The sequence below is a fragment of the Amblyomma mixtum genome, chromosome 9, assembly GCF_055824585.1.
Source record: "Amblyomma mixtum isolate Tamu chromosome 9, ASM5582458v1, whole genome shotgun sequence".
In the NCBI taxonomy this organism is placed as follows: domain Eukaryota; kingdom Metazoa; phylum Arthropoda; class Arachnida; order Ixodida; family Ixodidae; genus Amblyomma; species Amblyomma mixtum.
In genome coordinates, this window is record NC_143020.1 from 91,166,890 (window position 1) to 91,186,290 (window position 19,401).

Sequence of the window (19,401 nt, forward strand, 5' to 3'; positions counted from 1 at the left end):
CATCTCATCCCTCCCGGTCTGTAAGAGGTTCGCTGGAAACCGCTGAAGGCCTCACTTCGCATGGTGGGCGCCGTTGATCCGGGCAAAGGTCTGTCAAACACTTTTCCATACAAAGGCACGCCCATGGTGAAGTTCATGGATGCATCCATAACAGGCGAGCCAAGTCGCTGGTTCCGGCTTGGCCGGACCTGTGCTAGAGGTCTGTTCGGTGGAAATGCACGGAGAGAACTCCTGCCAGCCGCCACTGCACAGACGTTGCACAAGCCTGGCCAATCAGGAACCGCGTATCAAGGCCGGGTCTGGTCCTTGCCGTGAGGCAAACCTGGACCGCCACGCAATCCAATCGGCCCGAGCTCGAATCCAGTGGGTGATATCATCACCACGCCCAGGTTGGAACACGCAACCTCCCATCCCACAATCATGCGGTTCTGCGCCGCACTCATGGGCTGGCTGGCATTGTAGGGTTACATGGGGCTTAAATGTTTGGAAGGTCTGGGGAATCCGTGGCATATGAATCCCTTTACATAATTAAACTACTAGCGCTGCCGCCGTCGATGTACCATGAAGCCGGATGGGTGAAGGGTAGGGACGTGCCAGTATTGGCAATTTTCGAACTGTGCATTAAGTGTACGCGTATTCGATTCTTAGAATGAATAAAATTATTCGCGCACCAAGTTGTTCGAGTGTGACCGATGATATTCATATTTTTTTGAACGCTACAAGAACCACACGCATATAGGAGGAATATTCACAAGGTTAATAGAATTCCGATGGTGGGCCGATGAGATTCAGAAGTTAGCGGGGATACGATGGGCGCAGCTGGCAAATGACACGTTAATTGGGTTAATTGGGGAGGCATGGGAGAGGCCTTTTCCCTGATGTTGGGAGTAGTCAGGCTGGTGATGATGACCTACGTACTGCAAGGGGATTAACCACGGATTAAGCTGTTAACCGTGACATCACCACAACTGGTCGACGCGATTGGGTGAAGGGCCTACGTTGTGGGGCACTCGTCGCTTCGTTGTGGAAGATGTCCAGCGGAACTTCCCATTTTTGTGATTCAAGATGAAAAAGAGCCTGCATGCTGTCATACCAAGCGAGAGTGCATGTTAGAAGATTAAATAGTGATTCGTAATAACTCATAAAGCACTGCATCTTCAATCACCTAGGCGCAGGAATTCAGAGCTGTCATCATGAAGAGAACAGCGCAATCTGAGACAGATTCGGTAGGACGGAGAACAAAAAGAAAAGCTGCAGGGAACACATAAACTTCGCCCTAAGGGTTTGACGCGATAGAACTGATGGGGTAATCCCCATAGAGGTGGAATCTATCCTTGTCTACTTTACGTTCATAGATCGCTGGGAGTTCTATCACTCCTAGCGCACATCACTTCTGGCGCAGTGGTGCAGCGGTTAATACCCCTGTCACACGGGCACTTCGGACCGCGATCGGTCTCGAACGCGGTTGAAGTTTGAAGCGCGATCGGACAGCTGCTGCCCGTATCCACTCTATTCCGATTAACTAGTTAGATTTCTACATACGAGATGGCGCTGCGCATGCTATCATCATAGCGTCACTGGAAAAAAAAAAATCAGAGTACCGCATTTCCTTTCCCCGCGCCGCCGACGCGGTCATTGGCCCAACCGTACCACGTGATCTTGGGGTGCCATATACCTTCTAAGCTCCGGTCGGGCCGGTTAAGAAGAGCTAGGGTTCCCGACGTTTCTCGTCTTGCAACTGTCGCTCTAGTGATTGATGCTGAAGAAATCACGCCTGACTGCTGCGCCTTCGGATGCAGCAACCGAACCGAGTCCGGCAAGACTTTTTTCTCGATTCCAACGGGGAAAAATGACCGAGACCGTCGTTCTGTGTGGTTGCACAGAACCGTCCCGGAGAACTTCAAGCCCTCAAAAAACTCATGCTTGTGCGAGGTAAGTGCACCTTGATTGGACTTTTTTGGTGCTGTTTTGGAAGGTATGTAAGCGCAGTGCACGCGGTGTTAGCGATAGGATGCTAAGAAAATAGGAGTTCACAGCAAAGTCGTCGCGCATGTCGCGTAGGGATCGTTCGCGGCTTGCCCGCTTGACGGGGGTACACGTGTACGCGCTTGTTACTCAGCACACGCGGCTTTTCCGACTATTCGGTGCTTGTGGCACGCGAAGGCGCATTGATCGCACGAAGAATCCATCCGCGTCCTCACGTGCGCCAAGCACTCGCACAATCTTTCCGCGCCTCAAGACACTCGACCCATGGCACTTGCTTTTCGCGAACCGTGACGATCGCAGTCAATACAAGCATGGTCGGACATGTCTTGCGTTCACATAACGGCCGCTTTCTGTGCAGTTGTCTTGGTACTGGTAGAAAAATAGAAATAGTTAAAATGTTAGCAATCCCTGAAGCTGCGTGTTCGCGGCCACATGCGTGTTTACATCCCAAATGAGCTATTTTAAGTGTCACTGCGTAATCTTAAAAACCTTTGTAACGTATTCTCTTTCTTCGCCTCTTTATTTGGGTGTTTAAACTTATTATTACAACTATCTTCCATGTTTTTCTTGTTCCACATGTTTGAAACAGGGCTTCACTCGAAAAAGCCCTGGGAGCCTCCTTGGGCAGCCCAGCGTTCGGGTGAACAGCATCACTCTTCTAACTGTACAACAAACATTTGCAGGACCGATTTTGTGCTGAAGACTTCGAGAAGCCTAGAGTGGATGGGAAGAAGCTAAAGTACAAAGCAGTGCCAAGCATTTTTGCGCACCGTGCACCAAAAAAAAAAAATCAGAAAGGCACCATCCGCCCGCCGTTCTAATTCACCAGCAAACTCCTTTGCCGAAGAGGAGGTTGAACCTGAAGAGGAAGGCTTACTAATAGGTAGTTTTCTACAAATCAATTTTTTTCATAGATACACAGCAGTAGTGCTTGTCCGTCGTTTGTCATCTACCCACACATAATGCAAAATAGACAATTTTGTACCTGGATGTATACTGGCATTGACCTTGTAACTTTTTGTGATTTGAATCATCGTCTGACAATATGCTCGAACAAAGAAGCATCACTTTATTTTTTTTATTGTCACTGCCCTTTTAAATGTAGCACTTATAAGTAATGTGGGTCATATATAGATACAAAAAGTGTTGGAAACCAAAAAATTGCTATGAAATTTTTTGCAGTTGCTGGCAGCACAGCAGGTAGTCTGAACTCATGAAAACAGCTAGAGGATCACACTGAATCTGCTCATGAGCCAACAGAAGCACCCAAAGCCTCTGATGTTCAGGAAGGTGAAGAGGATGCATCTCCCAACATGTTTAGTGAAGTTGACATGCTAAAGCGCCAAGTTAACTTGGAAAGAAAAAGGCGTGCAAGGGCGGAAGTGGAGTGTGGCATCCTGAGAAAATCATTTAGTCAACTGCTTGCAGAAGACCAGCTGGTGCACTGCAGAAGGGAACTGTGAAAGGGTCATCCTGGACTCAGAAGACAATTCAGGCGTCTCTGAAGGCCAGACTTGCCTGTGGGTGGAAGAGTATACGAGTACCTGAGAGATAACGGCTGGCCACTGCCTGCTGGACGCACACTCCAAAAACATATTGAAGATATGAAGTTTACCCGAAGTATGCAACAATGCTTGCTCTATAGTAAACATTTTCAATATTGCAGGCGCAACTCAGGACTAGCCATTGGCTTTACTGATGATCACATACCAAGCATAGCTACAAATATCGGGCTGCAGCAGAATGTTTGCACTGATTTTTTGGAAAGATTATAACAAGGCAAGACAGGTTGTTTGAAAAAAACTCGGCTAAACCTAGTACTTTTGAATTTAAAAGATAAGTAGCTGTGATCATTCCAGCATGCATGTTTGTTAGAAAAGATATATTTTAGCTATGCGTTCTACAATACTCTTGGGCCAATGTTAAAGCTATCAAACATAATAAAATTCTATATTCTTGCCATTCTAGGTATTTTAGAGGAACTGTTTCCACCTTTAGCATCAAATGTGGCGACATTCAACTCTGCAGAGCGTTATGCAGTCTTAATGCTGGATGAAATCCAACTGATACCTGGTTTGGACTATGATATTACAACACGCTCTGTCATCGGTAAGGCTTCGCCGAAAACAAATGCGGTCTGCTGTTTACATACCAGATACTCTAGTTCTCTTGCAGCTAAAATCAGCGCAGTAATGAGCACTGGCATGCGGTCCTTAATTTAGCAGTGTGGAGACAAAAATGAAATGCAACTACTTTTTAACTGGGCTAATTTTTGTATATTAAGGTTAATGACTAAACGTGTGTTCATAGGTATACAGAGAAAGACATTCAAGCATCCTTTGGACACCTTATATTTTTATCATTTTAAAACGGCGCAAAAAATACGTGGACAACAGGAAGAGACATACACACGGGGGCTGTCCATGTCTTTTTTGTGCTGTTTTAAAATCCTCAACCAGCAACATGCCCAAGCTTATAGATTGGCAAACCCTATCTGTGTAGTTTTGGAAGAAATCGGTTATACCTCATAAAAAAGTTATCAAAGTGGTGTCCAACTTGATTGCTTTGAGCATGACGGGCTTATATACTTAGGTGCTACTAAACCCAACCCAACATCATTTGTTTTGCTTTTATTTTGGTGATTTACTGCGCTAATAAAGCACTGTGCATGCTTACTCCATAATGTAAACTAGAACAACTCTGTACTGCTATGCCCCAAATAAGCATTCCTGAAATATTCTTCAGGCCGCCCCACTGTCCTCTCCTCGGACCCAAGTGCGGAGTCTGTACTGGCAACACATACTTTGGTTTTTATGCTTGGTGGAATTGCCTCAAGATGAAAGCAGACCACAGCGTATCATTTCACAGGTAAGTAGCAGTTGGAAGTGTCAGTATTAAGTGAATTTTTGCACGTAATTTTGGGAACAACACTAAGTTTTCATTTTTCATATGCGCATAACTAAAGAATTCCTAATGGTTTCTAAAGAATTATGTGCAGGCTATGCGTAACATCGACTGGCAACGTTCCTCCGAGAATCTTTACTGAGCTGCCTACTTTTTCTCGGTTGATAGCGAGCTGATGCAGGGGGGAGACTTACAGAAAGTGCAGTTGGTTAAGAAGCCCCATTATTAAACCACCTAGTGCTACTGGTAAGGAAAACCCACAAAATAAAGCCGAAATCGGTTGTAAGTACTGTAGGATGCTACATAGGTATATGAAGTGATGTCTTGCACAATAAGTAACTAAAGCAGCATCCTTGGCATGACTACCGGTGACATGCTGCCGTTGCTGGTTTCCTTCCTTGCTAAACCTTTTAAGCAGCTCACTAGTGAAAGAAGGTAGCATGAAAAATGAAAAAAATTGAGACTTCACGAAACCGGTTATCGACTTGGCCTTGTGCTCTGCCATGTTGCTTCTGTGCGTGTGTGCCAGCCAAGTGTGGAGCGCAAGCAATGCAGAAAGTTGGGCGAGTTGGTAATACATGTTGAACTTAGGAAAGCGCAATTAAAAGACAGGGACAAGAAGAAGAAGCACACAGGACAAACGCTTGACTTCAACTAGTTCTTTACTCGGGAAAAAACACATATATGAAGATACATAGACGGCGGAAACAAATTACAAACCAAGCAATGAATCGGCTTTATCACAAGTGTGTTAAGAGTGAACAGGCATCAAGGTAAGCAATGTCCTTGCGTGATAAGGTCAGGGAAGGAGTGCTGATACATTTTTCAGCTTTCTTTATAATGCAATAAGCCTCTGTAATTTCTCTCTCAAGCCTCTGTTTTCCTTTACCGCAGGTGCGTGTGGCTTTGAACTGCGGCTCATTTGCTTTACATTTTTTACATGACTTGCAGTGTTCTGCTAGGTGCCCATCCGTTGCTAGAGCTTGCACAGCACGACGGTGTTCCCTCAATCTATCGTTCAGGCACCTTGCTTCCGCCTTCTATGTATCGTAATTTGTTTCCGCCCTCTATGTATCTGTATATATGTGTTTTTTCCCGAGTAAAGAACTAGTTGATGTCAAGCGTTTGTCCTGTGTGCTTCTTCTTCTTGTCCCTGTCTTTTAATTGCTCTTTGCTAAGTTCAACAAGTGTGGAGCGGGTGAGGGGCACCACTGATGGCAGCAAAATGCAATATATGCAGCGTCAGTATGGATATAGCAATGAGTGGAATGTATGAAAATAAATTAAAGGTTACAGCATTTTATTTCCATTTCAGCTGAATCATTTGACGCAGCAAAGGTACTGCACCGGATATTTAACATGATCAGGTGTCGTGAAAGCATTGGTCTGTCAGTGGACTGCGTTATTTCAGACATGGGTGGAGGAAATCAAGCCATCTGGAGGCTGCGCGGAATTATGACCACAAAGTATGTTCATCCAAGGAATACTTGCCTCCATTCATGTGGAAACGACCTCCATTTCCTTTGCGGATGCACCCCACCTGATCAAGAACTTGCGCGGGCACCTGGTTCGGCAACAAAAAATCCTACTAGGCAACGACACGGTGCGGAAGAACAAGTTGACATCCAATGAGGTTAGTCACTACATAACAATCTCACACTGCCTTATTTTGCTGCTCACCACGTAGCAGGCACATTGGGTTCTATTTATTTCAAAATATTGTGTCGTTTTCATCTACACTGAAGATTGTTTACTTCCATGTGATGCATGTATAGGATTCAGCTCAAATGAATACAAATATGGTTGACAGTTTTATTTATTCATTCATATAACTCAGAAGTCCCTTTGTGAGGGCATTACGTGAGAGGAAGACACCAGTAAACAAGGAATATGCAACATCAGCCTATACATATGAACTGACAATGATCATTTGCTTCTTATGGAGGTGTCCATGAAATAACTTGAGCAGCTCTGCGAGATCGACGAGAAGCACAGCCTGAAGCTTGCTCCATGCCTGAAGTTGAATTTAAATCCAAATCATTATGCAAAAATGAACGTAGGCGCGGCATATACCGTGTTCAAACATGCAGTGGCATCCACCCTACGGCTTCTGGTTGAGCAAAACAAAATGGACGAGCATGCCGTTACAACGGCGTGGTTCGTGGACTAGGTGTTCAAGTAGTTTTCCATCGTGACGTCTCAAACGCCAGCCATGGCGTTGAGTGATGTCCGCCTTGAAAAGGGAAAGAAAGCTGTGACCTTCCTGACCCATTTCATGGAGGCCTTCAGGAACCTCAGCATCATTCACAAAGGCAAGACAAATGCAGGCTGCAAGTTTGTGTACGCCGGCATAATAATAACGACTACCACAGCATTGAACCTATGCAAAGTTTATGTTCAGAGCAAGAACCTGAAGGTTTTGCTGTTAAGTCGCCTCTGCCAGGATGCACTCGAGAATATTTTTAGCACGATAAGAATTAAGTCGCCCGTGCCCGGGGCCCGAGAATTCAAGTATACCTTAAGAGTCATTGTCCTGGCACAGTTCTTCAAACCAAGCAGGCATGACTCATACGACATTGATAACTCTCTTCAACTGACAGATTTCTTTCCTCCCGTCCTGACTTGGGTGAATGCCGTGTTTTTGCACTGCGATGCCAGGGCCCGCCCATACCGGGTGGTAGATTTTCGAGATGCGCTCGCCCAGCTATCGCTCTTGCCGGAAGTCGTCGCTCTAGGGCCGTGTCGCCTGAATCTTATGTCTGGGCAGTGGCATTCAAAGACGATGAAACGCTGAAGAACATTGTCAGCGCCGGGGAGTTGCAAGTTAAAAGTGCCCCGTGTCTTGTAATCGACCCAGCAAACCAGGACGTATACGAAGAAGCTGCACTGGCCTCTTCACCGTGTTCCAGACGAAGATGTGCGGCTTACCTTCGCACTATTTGGAGAGGTGACGGGGACGTGTCGAGGGAGCGGTGGCGCGTACACGGGGTGTCTGAAAAGGGCTCAGCGACGAGGGTCGTGAATTTGAGGTTGTACCCCGGAGCGAAGCCGGACGAGCTGCCCGAGCAAGTGAACGTCGCTGGCGAGCTGGCGCTCGTGGACGCCCCGGGCAGGGCTACGCTCTGCCTCTGATTGCGTTGCAGAGGATATATCTGCCGTGAGCGCCGGATCCCACGGTGCGGTTCCTATCGTCGGTTCGGCCATGAGGAAGAGCCGCGTGCTCGTACTTTCGTCACCCAGTGAGTGGGCAGTGAGGAGAGCTCCGAGCTGCAAATGGACGAAGCCGACGTGGAGGAGGCATCGAAAGAGGCAAGTGACCCAAAGGCGCACGAATCCACGTTGACGCCTTCCCAGACGGATCCACCAGAGACGCTATACCCAACATCATTGCAGCACCCGGACAGCTGTTTGTAGCTGCCGTAGCTCCTGCAGCAGTCTCCGGCACGCCGAAGGTTGCGACAGAAGCACCTGTGGACTCTTCGGAGAGCGTCACTCAACCTTTCGGTGGAACCCATGGATGTTCCCTCAGTCGCAACCAACAGCGCGGCCGGAGAACGTACGCACGATGAAGCCGTTTGCGCCTCAATAGGACGCCAGCGATAGCGACGAGCCTCCGCCCAAAACTCCAGGTATGAGGCATTCGACCTTAAAGCCGGGGCCAAACGTGCCAGTTGACTCACGGCAAGCGGGCAAACCGCCTCCACAGCTTTCCTTCCCAATTCAATACAGTGCTAAAATAAATGTTTTCTCCTCCTCCTCCATATACATATATTTGTTTTTGCTGCTGAGCTTGCTTCGGGGTATGGAGCCGGGGTCCGAGATATGTGTCACGGAGGTGGAAACCGTAGAATAAGGCATCCTTTGTTTTCGATATGAGAGCTAACCTACGCGAAATGCTACGTGTATCCACTTGAAACGTTGGAGGACTCGGAGCGAGAAGGCGACAATGTCAGCTCAGTCGGCTTCTTCTTGAGAGCGACCTTTACGTAACTGCAATCCAGGAAACAAAAACTGAAAGCCAAGAAGCGACTGACCGAATGGTGTATACCATTCGCACGCGAACTTTGATGTTTGTGTGTGTCACTCCATCGGTGCGTCAGGCGGTTGTGTTCTCTTTATTAGGAACAGCAAATTCATAACAATGCAGTCGCTGTTTTCGTGTGAAAGCGGTCGTCTCCTGGTCTCCGATTTCTTGTACTGTGACCTGACTTTTCGAGTGATTTGGTGCACGCACCAAATGTAGAAATAGAGCGTAAATTGTTTTTGAGCGAATTGAGTCGTTTTTAAAATGCGACAAGATTGTTATGTTCTTGGGTGATATGAACGTTGTCAGGTAGCCGACCAGGCCAAGTTTTCGCCCGTACCTGATAAGAGTGCAGAATTCTTCAATGCTCTGGTCAGTTACTATTGCTTAGAGGATATAGGAAGTGCTTATAAGACTGGCACGCGTACGCAAAACACACATTTCCAAGGACAGAGCCATGCTCGACTGGAACGGATATAGGTGTCGACAGACTTTGTTCCTTTGTTTACTTTGCACGAAGTCAAACCGGTGTCACGTAATGACCATTGCCTAGCGGTTGCAAACATTGGCAGAAGTCGCTCTAAAAACGCATTAATTGGTCTTTATGGAAAATTAATATAACATTATTGGATAAAGAACGATTTGTCAGTGGAGTAGGCAAAGAGTTAGAAAAACTGCTCATAGAGCAACCGGCAAGATACGTGTTCAGTGGGACGAATTTAAGCACTTTGTCAAAATAAGGGCAGTTTAAACAAGCATTATTATAAGGTTTCACGAAAAACAAAAGGAAAAAAACTGCGTGGACGCTTTGGCAACTAAAGTGCTGAGAGGCGAAAGCCGAAAAACAGTATGCCGTGACGACCTCCGGTGGATGTAACGTTACATCATTCCCGTGGCTATATCGATACCAAAGTTGTGCATCTTTCGGGGATCTTAACGGTGCCCTGAAGAGGAATCTGAACTCCTATTTTTACCGCTGGAACTCGATCTACACGTTCTGAGCGTTCTTGGAAACTTGGAATTATTGCCCTCTGCGGCCGATTTCCCTAATTTAAATCAGATCAACGTCAGGCTCCCCCCCGCCCCCCCCCCCCCCCCCCCCCCCCCATTTCTTTTTAAATTCCCCGCAAAAGGTGGGAAGAGTCGACCAACCTTTCACCAAGTCCCATGGCGGCTTGCCGCTCTGCCATCGGCGGAGTGATACGTAGTGATCGGCGAAAGCAAAGAGTCCACGTGTATTTTTATTTCCGTGGTCTTAATTTGCAGCTACGTAGTCTATGACCAGACCTTTTTATTCACGGAAACCTAAAACAAACAAAATAAAAGCCAAAGCAAAGTCACCACGCCACTGCCTGAAAGGCACTCCTTGCGTTGGTCGACTCCTCCCACCGTATGCGGGGAACTTAAAAAGAAAAAGTGGGAGCCGGACGTTAATCCAATTTAATTACAGAAATTGGCCGCACAGCGGAATAATCCGAAGTGTCTAAGAATACTCGGAACATGTAGAACGAGTTCCCGCGGCAAAAAGACGAGTTCAGATTCCTCTTCAGTGCACCTTTATGTGTTAATTACGCTTAATTACAAATTTCTCCATCTAACTCAACACAAATCTGACGTCTTTCCGACCCTTCTGTGATAATTTGCCCTATGCCGTGACGACTTCAGGTGGATTTAACGTCACAACGTTCCCATGGCTATATCCACGTCGGCGCTATTTCAACGCAACTTCGACATTTCCCTTATCATTAATTAATTAATTAACCTACAGTTATCAAACTTGTCTGCTAGGCTTATATTCTCCTATTCTATCTACAGCAGCTATTGGTTTTCTTCTATCTTACTTAGTTCCCGAGTTAAACGCGTGTGACATGCTTTTTTAACGGACGGCGGTATGGGCCATTAAAGGCTTTAGAAGTGCAGTTGGAAAAAATAGAGATAAGTACAGAGCAGCGGGGTTGCGCGCACGCGCCGACTGACTGTGGGCAGGGGAACCGCCAACAATGCGCGCATTAGGCGATGAAAAAAGATACGCCTGCCAAAAAGAATGCGCCAGATACAGAACGGCAACGAGGTGTCGGCCGATAGCAGCATTATTAAGCGCGTAATCAGAGATCATTTAAACGACTTGCTGGGTCACACTGGAAGGGTTGGGACCTTTCGCGTGTGACCCAGCAATTGTCTCAGTCGCTTTGGGATGTTAAACCCCAATAAAACTAACCAATCGAGGTTTCCATAAAGAATTTCTATCGTTTATGCCAAGGCTCGACGATGAAGTCAGAATTCGTCTTGAATAACCAATATCCGTTAGGTAGTTAGGGGAAGCAATAGACCAGCTGCCATTAGATAAAGCATCCAGCCCCGATGGTTTAAGAGCCGCCTTTTACAAACATTTCAAGACAAAAATTGCCCAGATTTTACTTAAAGTTCTTGTCGAAGCTTACGAGAAGAAACGTACTCCGTTCTTATTCACAACATCGCATATTGTGCTCATACCGAAGTTTGCTTAGCCAGAAAAACGTCTGGGGGGGGGGGGGGGGGGGGGGGGATGTCTTATCGCCCGATAAGCCTCACCAGCGTAGACTATAAGATATTCATGAAGGTTCCGGCAATGCGGATTCAGGGTGTCATAAGAATGTTAGTGGGGAGTCATCAAACTTGTGGTATCAAGGGCCGGAGCATCGCCATAATATACACAATATACACACCGCGCGAAATGGGCTTGAATGTCGCGATGCACTAGGTGACAGGGTTGCAATGATGCAGCTACAGACCTCGCAAAGGCCTTTGACCGCGTGCCACATTAAGTTCTGTTCAGCTTGCTAGATCACGCTGATGTGGGCTAAGTAATATCGGAGGGCTTACGAATGTCGTACGCGAACTTCTCAACGGGTGTCATTGTTAATGGAGAGCTAACTTAAAGCCTGCACGTACGCTCTTCAGTGAGGCTGGGATATGCTTTGTGACCCCTCTTGTTCGTAGCCTATCTAGAGCTCCTTACTCTGGCTATACTGAGGTTACTGTCAGCGCATGTGAAAATCTTGGATTAAGCCAACGACATGTATGTGTTATGTTGAAGTAGACAGAGTGTCTGTGAAGCCACGGCTGTTGTTGAGCAGATTCGCAAATTCACCGAGGCGCAAATAAATTTGGAGAACAGTTATGGATTCTGGGCGACTGGCGACTGGCATGGCGACTGGGAGGAAACGCGACTAGTACTCTCGACTTCGTTGGTCCACTACTCCGACGTTGCATCTCGGCGCGCAGCTGGACTCTTATAGGAGCCTCGAACCATACTGGAATGAGCAGGCGGCAATGGAAAAAGAAAAGGCCAGTATGTGGCAAGGGCGACAACTATCAATGTTCTCGCGCGCCTCTGTATGGAACCGGTTTCTCATCTCCAAGATATAGCATGGGATGTATGTACGTGTTGAGCGCCTCGCGGATCAATATTCAAAACATCCACCGGGTTTTTGCCGTTTTTATTTAGGCATCGAAATGGGAAAGAACCAGTCCAACAAACTTATATTTGACCTTGAAGAGATGAGGTCTCGGTCTTGCTTATTTTTTTGTGCGACAAATGATGTCGCGCTTTACGTTCCTTCGCGACGAGGGGGATATTTCCCTTCGCACAGTTATGCGAGTTCGTTTATGCCGGTTGCTACCGGGATTTCTAGTATGCTTGGTTTAACAAATGCGCAGTACATGCGTGAAAGTGTGCTTGCGTTCAGAATGTTAGACATGCGATTTTCAATGCAGTACTTCTCCAATGTCACCAGGAAAAAGCTGTATAAAGATCTAATAGAAACAATGCTCTCAGTACCCACTTACATTTTGTCAAATTGCGGAGGCCCAGAGGCAGATGTGCTCAAAAGATTTCAAGCAATGCCTGTACACCCATCTTTAAAAACTTTCCTTCTTAAACTTCACACCGGTACACTTTCTTTTAAAACATAGATGCATGACAAAGGTCTCATTGTCCCGTGGTCGACACGTTGTTTTGTACGTAAAGAACCTGAAAAAATAAATCACGTGTTTTTAGATTCTTGGGATGGTTATGTTTTTCTGGGGTGTGCGTCAAATAACTTTAAAGAAAGATTTACTATTACATCCGCATGGCATCAGGTGTTTACCGGCAGGAAAACAACACATCCCTCATAACACTATTATGTTCCTTGGACTCCATAGTTTATGAAAAGCAAGGACACCGTTCAACAATGCATATGTAGTTGGCTGATCTCCACGCGAGCATTTCATTGAAGGTGTCCTACGTCTGAGGGAAGTGCATCGGGCACTGCCTGATCAGTCTACATGGATAAAAGTGCTTGATAACTTGGTTGAACTGAAAAAAGTTTAACTCGCCGTGCCAGTGCAAGTGTTGCTTACATGTTTTACTTGTTTGCACCCGCTGTGAAAATGCAATAAAGAAAAAAAATCCTCGACAGCCGTGGTCATATAGTGGTTTGTACGTTGCGTTGAGGCCGCAATAACCCAGGTTCGAATCCTGCTCACGGCATTTATTTTTTTCTTTTCCGACTCGGATCACCCCTGCTCTGCTCTCCATCCTCCTCCTCCTCCGTGCTTTTAGAGCGCAGCTCTTTGGCGTCCGTTCCTGGTTTTCGCGTCGTCGTCGGCCTCGTAACCAGCTCCGCCCCCCTTTCATCCCCCCAGCGCTAGCAGCGACCGACTGATAACGACCGACTGATACCGCTGGATGCCGCTGACGCCGCTAGAGAGTCAAGATAACGTGACTGCATAGAACACCGTCGCCGCCATGCAGAAAGAGGAGGAAAGGGTCCCCCCCCCGCCCCCCCTGTTCTTGTGTGGCGGATAGGGTGCTCTTCAGTTGCCGACGCGCCGGTTATTTCACGTAGGCCCCGGCACGTCGACGAATACGTGACCACCTTCCCACGGCTAGACCTGGTTCTTAGCGCTGCGCAAGCGAGGGTATCATATTGTTTGTGTCGGCATCGGCGGCGTTGTCCCTGAAACCAACTCCGCAGCTGGGGTTGACTCACTATCGAAAAGGTGAAACAGCTTATTTGCTGCGCTCAAATTTCGCATTAGGAAGTAACGTAATCGTCGGTAATTTTTTCAGAACCAGTTCGTCAGGCTTGGCGCTTGCTCTTTCCCTGTGCCGTTCGTCCCTCCCAGGCAGCCGTGATCGTATAGTGGTTAGTACCTTGCGTTGTGGCCGCGATAACCCAGGTTCGAATCCTGGTCACGGCATTTAATTTTTTCTTTTCCGACCCGGATCACCCCTGCTCTGCTCTCCATCCTCCTTTTTCAGAACCAGTTCGTCAGCCTTGGCGCTTGCTCTTTCCCTGTGCCGTTCGTCCCTCCCGGGCAGCCGTGATCGTATAGTGGTTAGTACCTTGCGTTGTGGCCGCAATAACCCAGGTTTGAATCCTGGTCACGGCATTTATTTTTTTCTTTACCGACCCGGATCACCCCTGCTCTGCTCTTCATCCTCCTCCTCCTCCTTGCTTTTTCAGAACTAGTTCGTCAGCCTTGGCGCTTGCTCTTTCCCTGTGCCGTTCGTCCCTCCCGGGCAGCCGTGATCGTATAGTGGTTAGTACCTTGCGTTGTGGCCGCAATAACCCAGGTTTGAATCCTGGTCACGGCATTTATTTTTTTCTTTACCGACCCGGATCACCCCTGCTCTGCTCTTCATCCTCCTCCTCCTCCTTGCTTTTTCAGAACTAGTTCGTCAGCCTTGGCGCTTGCTCTTTCCCTGTGCCGTTCGTCCCTCCCGGGCAGCCGTGATCGTATAGTGGTTAGTACCTTGCGTTGTGGCCGCAATAACCCAGGTTTGAATCCTGGTCACGGCATTTATTTTTTTCTTTACCGACCCGGATCACCCCTGCTCTGCTCTTCATCCTCCTCCTCCTCCTTGCTTTTTCAGAACTAGTTCGTCAGCCTTGGCGCTTGCTCTTTCCCTGTGCCGTTCGTCCCTCCCGGGCAGCCGTGATCGTATAGTGGTTAGTACCTTGCGTTGTGGCCGCAATAACCCAGGTTCGAATCCTGGTCACGGCATTTATTTTTTTCTTTACCGACCCGGATCACCCCTGCTCTGCTCTTCATCCTCCTCCTCCTCCTTGCTTTTTCAGAACTAGTTCGTCAGCTTTGGCGCTTGCTCTTTCCCTGTGCCGTTCGTCCCTCCCGGCATTCTGTTTCCGGCCACGCCAGTGAACGGTCGCAGAATCATGAGCTCCGGTGGAGCGGCGATAGCGGCCCTTGCTGGCCGCGGAAACAGGTCCGACATTGAAGCAGATAAGGATTACGAGATTATTTTGCCTACTCTGCCAACAGGACGTGTTGTTCTCAATACGGTGGTTTTGCACGGCGACGTGCGAGCGCGGCCTTACAAGGTCGAAGACTTTCGTGACGCCTGTAAGGAGATAGCGCCACCCAGCGGCGTTCGTGAGGAGAAGAAGACAAAGCACGAGGAGCGCGTGCGGAGGGGTACGCCGGGACAGGTCGAAGAGGATTACGAGGCAGAGAAGAGAACAGCGCGGTGGACGACTGACGTGGACGAGTTCTGCTGGCTCCCCGAGTTCCGGGCTTGGACCTCAGCCGCAGACGTCCGGGCCACCAGACCTGGACATCCATCGTCGAGACCTCAACCACCAGGCCCAGGCGCCACTCTTCTCCGTCCATCCGTCAGCTGCTCCACACAGGCCGCTTCTGGCGCCTACGTGACTTTTCCGGGATACCAGACCTGGGAACCGTGCTGGGAGCCCACAGACGCCGACGCTGCGGTAGCGTCGCATCAACATTGGAACGCCCAGAGACTCCCTGACTGCCCGACACCCAGCCAGTCCTCCCCGCTCGTTGCTCGAATAAGAGACAAGTAGTGTGACTTTCCTCTTTGACTTTCTTTTTCCTGTATTTTTCGTAAGCACTTTGTTCTGTTCCCCCGTGTGTTTTTCCCGTGTGTTGCTGCCTTGCTCTCTTGTTCCTTTCCTTTTTTCTCGCTCATATTGAAATTGGTTTCCTTTCCGATAAAAGCCGCCTCGTTTATTGTTTGTACTTTTGTGTTTGTTTAAAATAAGACCTGCAATCTCACAGATCCTCACAACGCCCTCGCCCAAGCGGGTGCGCTCCCCGACGTTGTGGAGTTGGGGGCGTACCAAATCAACCATGTTTGGGCGGTGACACGCAACAGCGCTGAAGCAACGAAGCGATTGGCGGCTTTCAAGGAGCTTCCAGTTAAAGGACGCCGGTGTCTTATATTCGACCCCGAGGACCACGTGCTGAAACTGCGGCTACACTGGATGCTGCACGGCGTCGCCGACGAAGATATCCGGACTGCGTTTGCGGCCTTCGGGAACGTGACGGAGGTAACCCGTGAGCGTTGGCGAGTGCGAGGAGTGAAAGAAAAGGGCTCCACCACAAGGATAGTTCTGCTCAAGCTGAAGCCTGGAATGGAGGCGGACGAGCTCCCCCACCAGATAAGAGTCGCCGGCGAGCTTGCCCTTGTGGTCGTGCCTGGCCGGCCCATGCAGTGTTTGCGTTGTCAGGGAAGCGGACATGTCCGACGTGACTGCAAGATACCTCGCTGCTCACGTTGTCGACGCTTCGGACATTCGGAAGATGGGTGTGTCCGCACATACGCTGCCGCAACGGTGCCAGCGCTTAAAGAGGAGACACCGGAAGACGTTATGGACGTCGTCGAGGCTGAGGAAGCAGCCAAGGGGACTGATGGTGTGGAAAGCTCTGTGGTGGCCCCCAGCGTGACAACTCCGACGACCACTGAAAAAGAAGCGGGCGAGGGCGTGGACAAGAAACAGGTACTGCCATCCGTTGTTTCGGAGGTGCCTGTGAGCGAGGAAGCGCCCCTTCAAGGGACAAGTGTTCCGGCGTTATCGGCGGATGAGAACACAAGTGCGGAGAACGGCGGCCGGTCAACGAGCGCTGGCAGTGCGCCGAAGCGCCCGCACGCCGACGCCGGTGGCGGAGCGGATAAGCAGCTCCCTGGCAACGCCGAGGAACCACCAGCGAAAACTGTGCAGGGACGACGACCTTCCTTCAGACCGCAACCTAACATCGCGACGGGCCGAGGCCAGCCGAAAAGCCGCTCTCGCAGCACGTCCAGCCGATAATTACGATGGCGGCGTGACTTCTGGAAGCGTCTAGCGACGTGCTAGGCGCGAAAGGTAAGCACCATGCTCCCAGCGTCCTTCTAAAGTACGAAAATGGCGATGCAACAGTCACTGAGCGTAGCAACGCTTAACGTCCGTGGGTTTGCATTGAAAAGAAAGCAAAGTCAAGTATACCGTATTTTAACGGACCAGAACGTGGACGTGTTGGCGGTTCAGGAAACCAAAATAGAAGGGGAAGAGGACACGGGGAGCATGGTGCAGCGTTTCACGTCGAGGTACGATGTGGCTGTTAGTCACGCGGTTGGCACATCGGCCGGGTGCCTTCTGTTCGTTAAGAAGTTGCCAGGACTGACAGTGCAAGAAGTGATTTCATGTATGCAAGGTCGCTTTATTGTTGGTGACTTCGTTTTTCATGACAGCGAATGGCGCGTTCTTTGTGTTTATGCACCGAATGCGGCTGATGAAAGGTTAAATTTTTTCGTGAGCATCCAGTGATATCTAAATAGTGGGCGACAACTCGTCGTTATGGGCGATTTCAATTGTGTCTTAAGTGCTCGAGATAAGACAAGTAGCCGCGCCTTTAGAGACGCAAGCACGGATGTTTTGTCGCAGCTAGTTGGCGAATTTGCTCTAGATGATGTAGCGGAGTGTTTGGAGGGTGGTGGTGGAAAACATTTATTTACACATGCACTACTGGAGGTATTGTATGAGCTGACCCAGAGGGGGCCAGCCCTTACAAGTACTAGGTGGAGGTCCCTGGTTCGGGACCCCAGTGGCGTCGGCCGCCGCCCGGGCTCGCGCGACCAAGGCCCGTTGGGTTATTGCGGCCACAACGCAAGGTACTAACCACTATACGATCACGGCTGCCCGGGAGGGACGAACGGCACAGGGAAAGAGCAAGCGCCAAGGCTGACGAACTAGTTCTGAAAAAGCAAGGAGGAGGAGGAGGATGAAGAGCAGAGCAGGGGTGATCCGGGTCGGTAAAGAAAAAAATAAATGCCGTGACCAGGATTCAAACCTGGGTTATTGCGGCCACAACGCAAGGTACTAACCACTATACGATCACGGCTGCCCGGGAGGGACGAACGGCACAGGGAAAGAGCAAGCGCCAAGGCTGACGAACTAGTTCTGAAAAAGCAAGGAGGAGGAGGAGGATGAAGAGCAGAGCAGGGGTGATCCGGGTCGGTAAAGAAAAAAACCAGTCTTGGTCACAACATTTGGTCTCTTGCCTTCGCTCCTCCGAAACTCAAATTCAACTCTCAGAGGTGGTCTCGGATGTGGACAGCCACCTGCTCCACCTCTGGGAGGCCCGGCATTGCCTCGTCCGTCGGTGGCGCCGCCAAAAGCACAACCGAAAACTTAAAGCTCGCATCGCCGAGCTCACTCAACGAGCGGCTGAGTATGCGGCCCAACTCGCCGACTCCAACTGGGTGGCCCGATGCATGGCCGCAATGCCGATGGGTTGGGGTGAGGGGGGATAGCAGGGTTGGAGGGGCAGGCCCACACCATGTGGTAAATGTCCGAAGACTTCTCCGCACAGTGCGGACAGCTGCCCGAGAAAGAAGGGTCGAAGTGTTTGAGAGCTGCCGGGCACAGCAAAGTATTGGTATACAGGCGAAGCAAAAGCCGCTCCTCCGCCTTTGAGAGACCTTTACACGGGCGGGGATAAAGACCATGGCCAGATTTATAATGTAAAACAATGTCTTTAAAGGAGTAAGCGGGAGTGAATTCGAGTTCCTGATCGTCGGGGTCGGAGGGGAATGTCCGGTGAGAGAGCGCGCGGGCGGCGGCGTCAGCTGCCTCATTTCCCTCAAGGCCCATGTGAGCAGGAGCCCAAACGATACGCCGGTGCGCGGGGTCCCCGGTGTAGACGCTGTTTTGGAGAATGCGGTAGGCTAGATATGGTACCCAGCCCTGCTCGACGTTCCGACATGCCCCTCGCGAGTCGGAAATAATTGTTTTTGAATTGGAATCAGATGCAGCCAACGCAATGGCGACCTCCTCCGCGTGTGTTATGTCACGGGCTCGGAAAGTAAGGCCGTTCACTGTTTTGGATTGGTGGATGACTGCGGCCGTGTACCATCCCCCGTGGTGGGGGCCGGAGGCATCCACGTAGAATACGCCGGGTTTCGATCCATAGTGGCGGGCCAGGGCTTCCGCCCGCGCCAGGCGCCGGCCATTATGGTCTTCACGGTTCATGTTCGCGGGAAGAGGGCGCACGTGGAGGGCGCATCTCCACTGGGATGGAATACGTACGCGCTCTTCCATAAGAGTGGTGTGTTGGATGTGCAGTCGGGCAAGCAGGCGGCGACCCGACGATGTCTTTGAGAGACGTGTGTATTGGTTGGTCAAGTGGGCTTCCCGGAGCTCCCGAAATGTGTTCAC

The 19,401-nt window shown here is 49.4% G+C and overlaps 2 non-coding genes and 1 pseudogene across 2 annotated transcripts; all 3 read left to right on the forward strand.

The window, feature by feature from the left end:
- The first annotated feature begins 214 nt into the window (after positions 1-214).
- On the forward strand, positions 215-8,022 carry LOC149330092 (uncharacterized; annotated as a pseudogene).
- A 6,046-nt stretch (positions 8,023-14,068) lies between these two features.
- On the forward strand, positions 14,069-14,140 carry TRNAH-GUG (transfer RNA histidin (anticodon GUG)). Its single transcript has one exon. It is a non-coding gene; the product is annotated as a tRNA-His (tRNA).
- Positions 14,141-14,875: 735 nt separating this feature from the next.
- On the forward strand, positions 14,876-14,947 carry TRNAH-GUG (transfer RNA histidin (anticodon GUG)). Its single transcript has one exon. It is a non-coding gene; the product is annotated as a tRNA-His (tRNA).
- Positions 14,948-19,401: the final 4,454 nt, after the last annotated feature.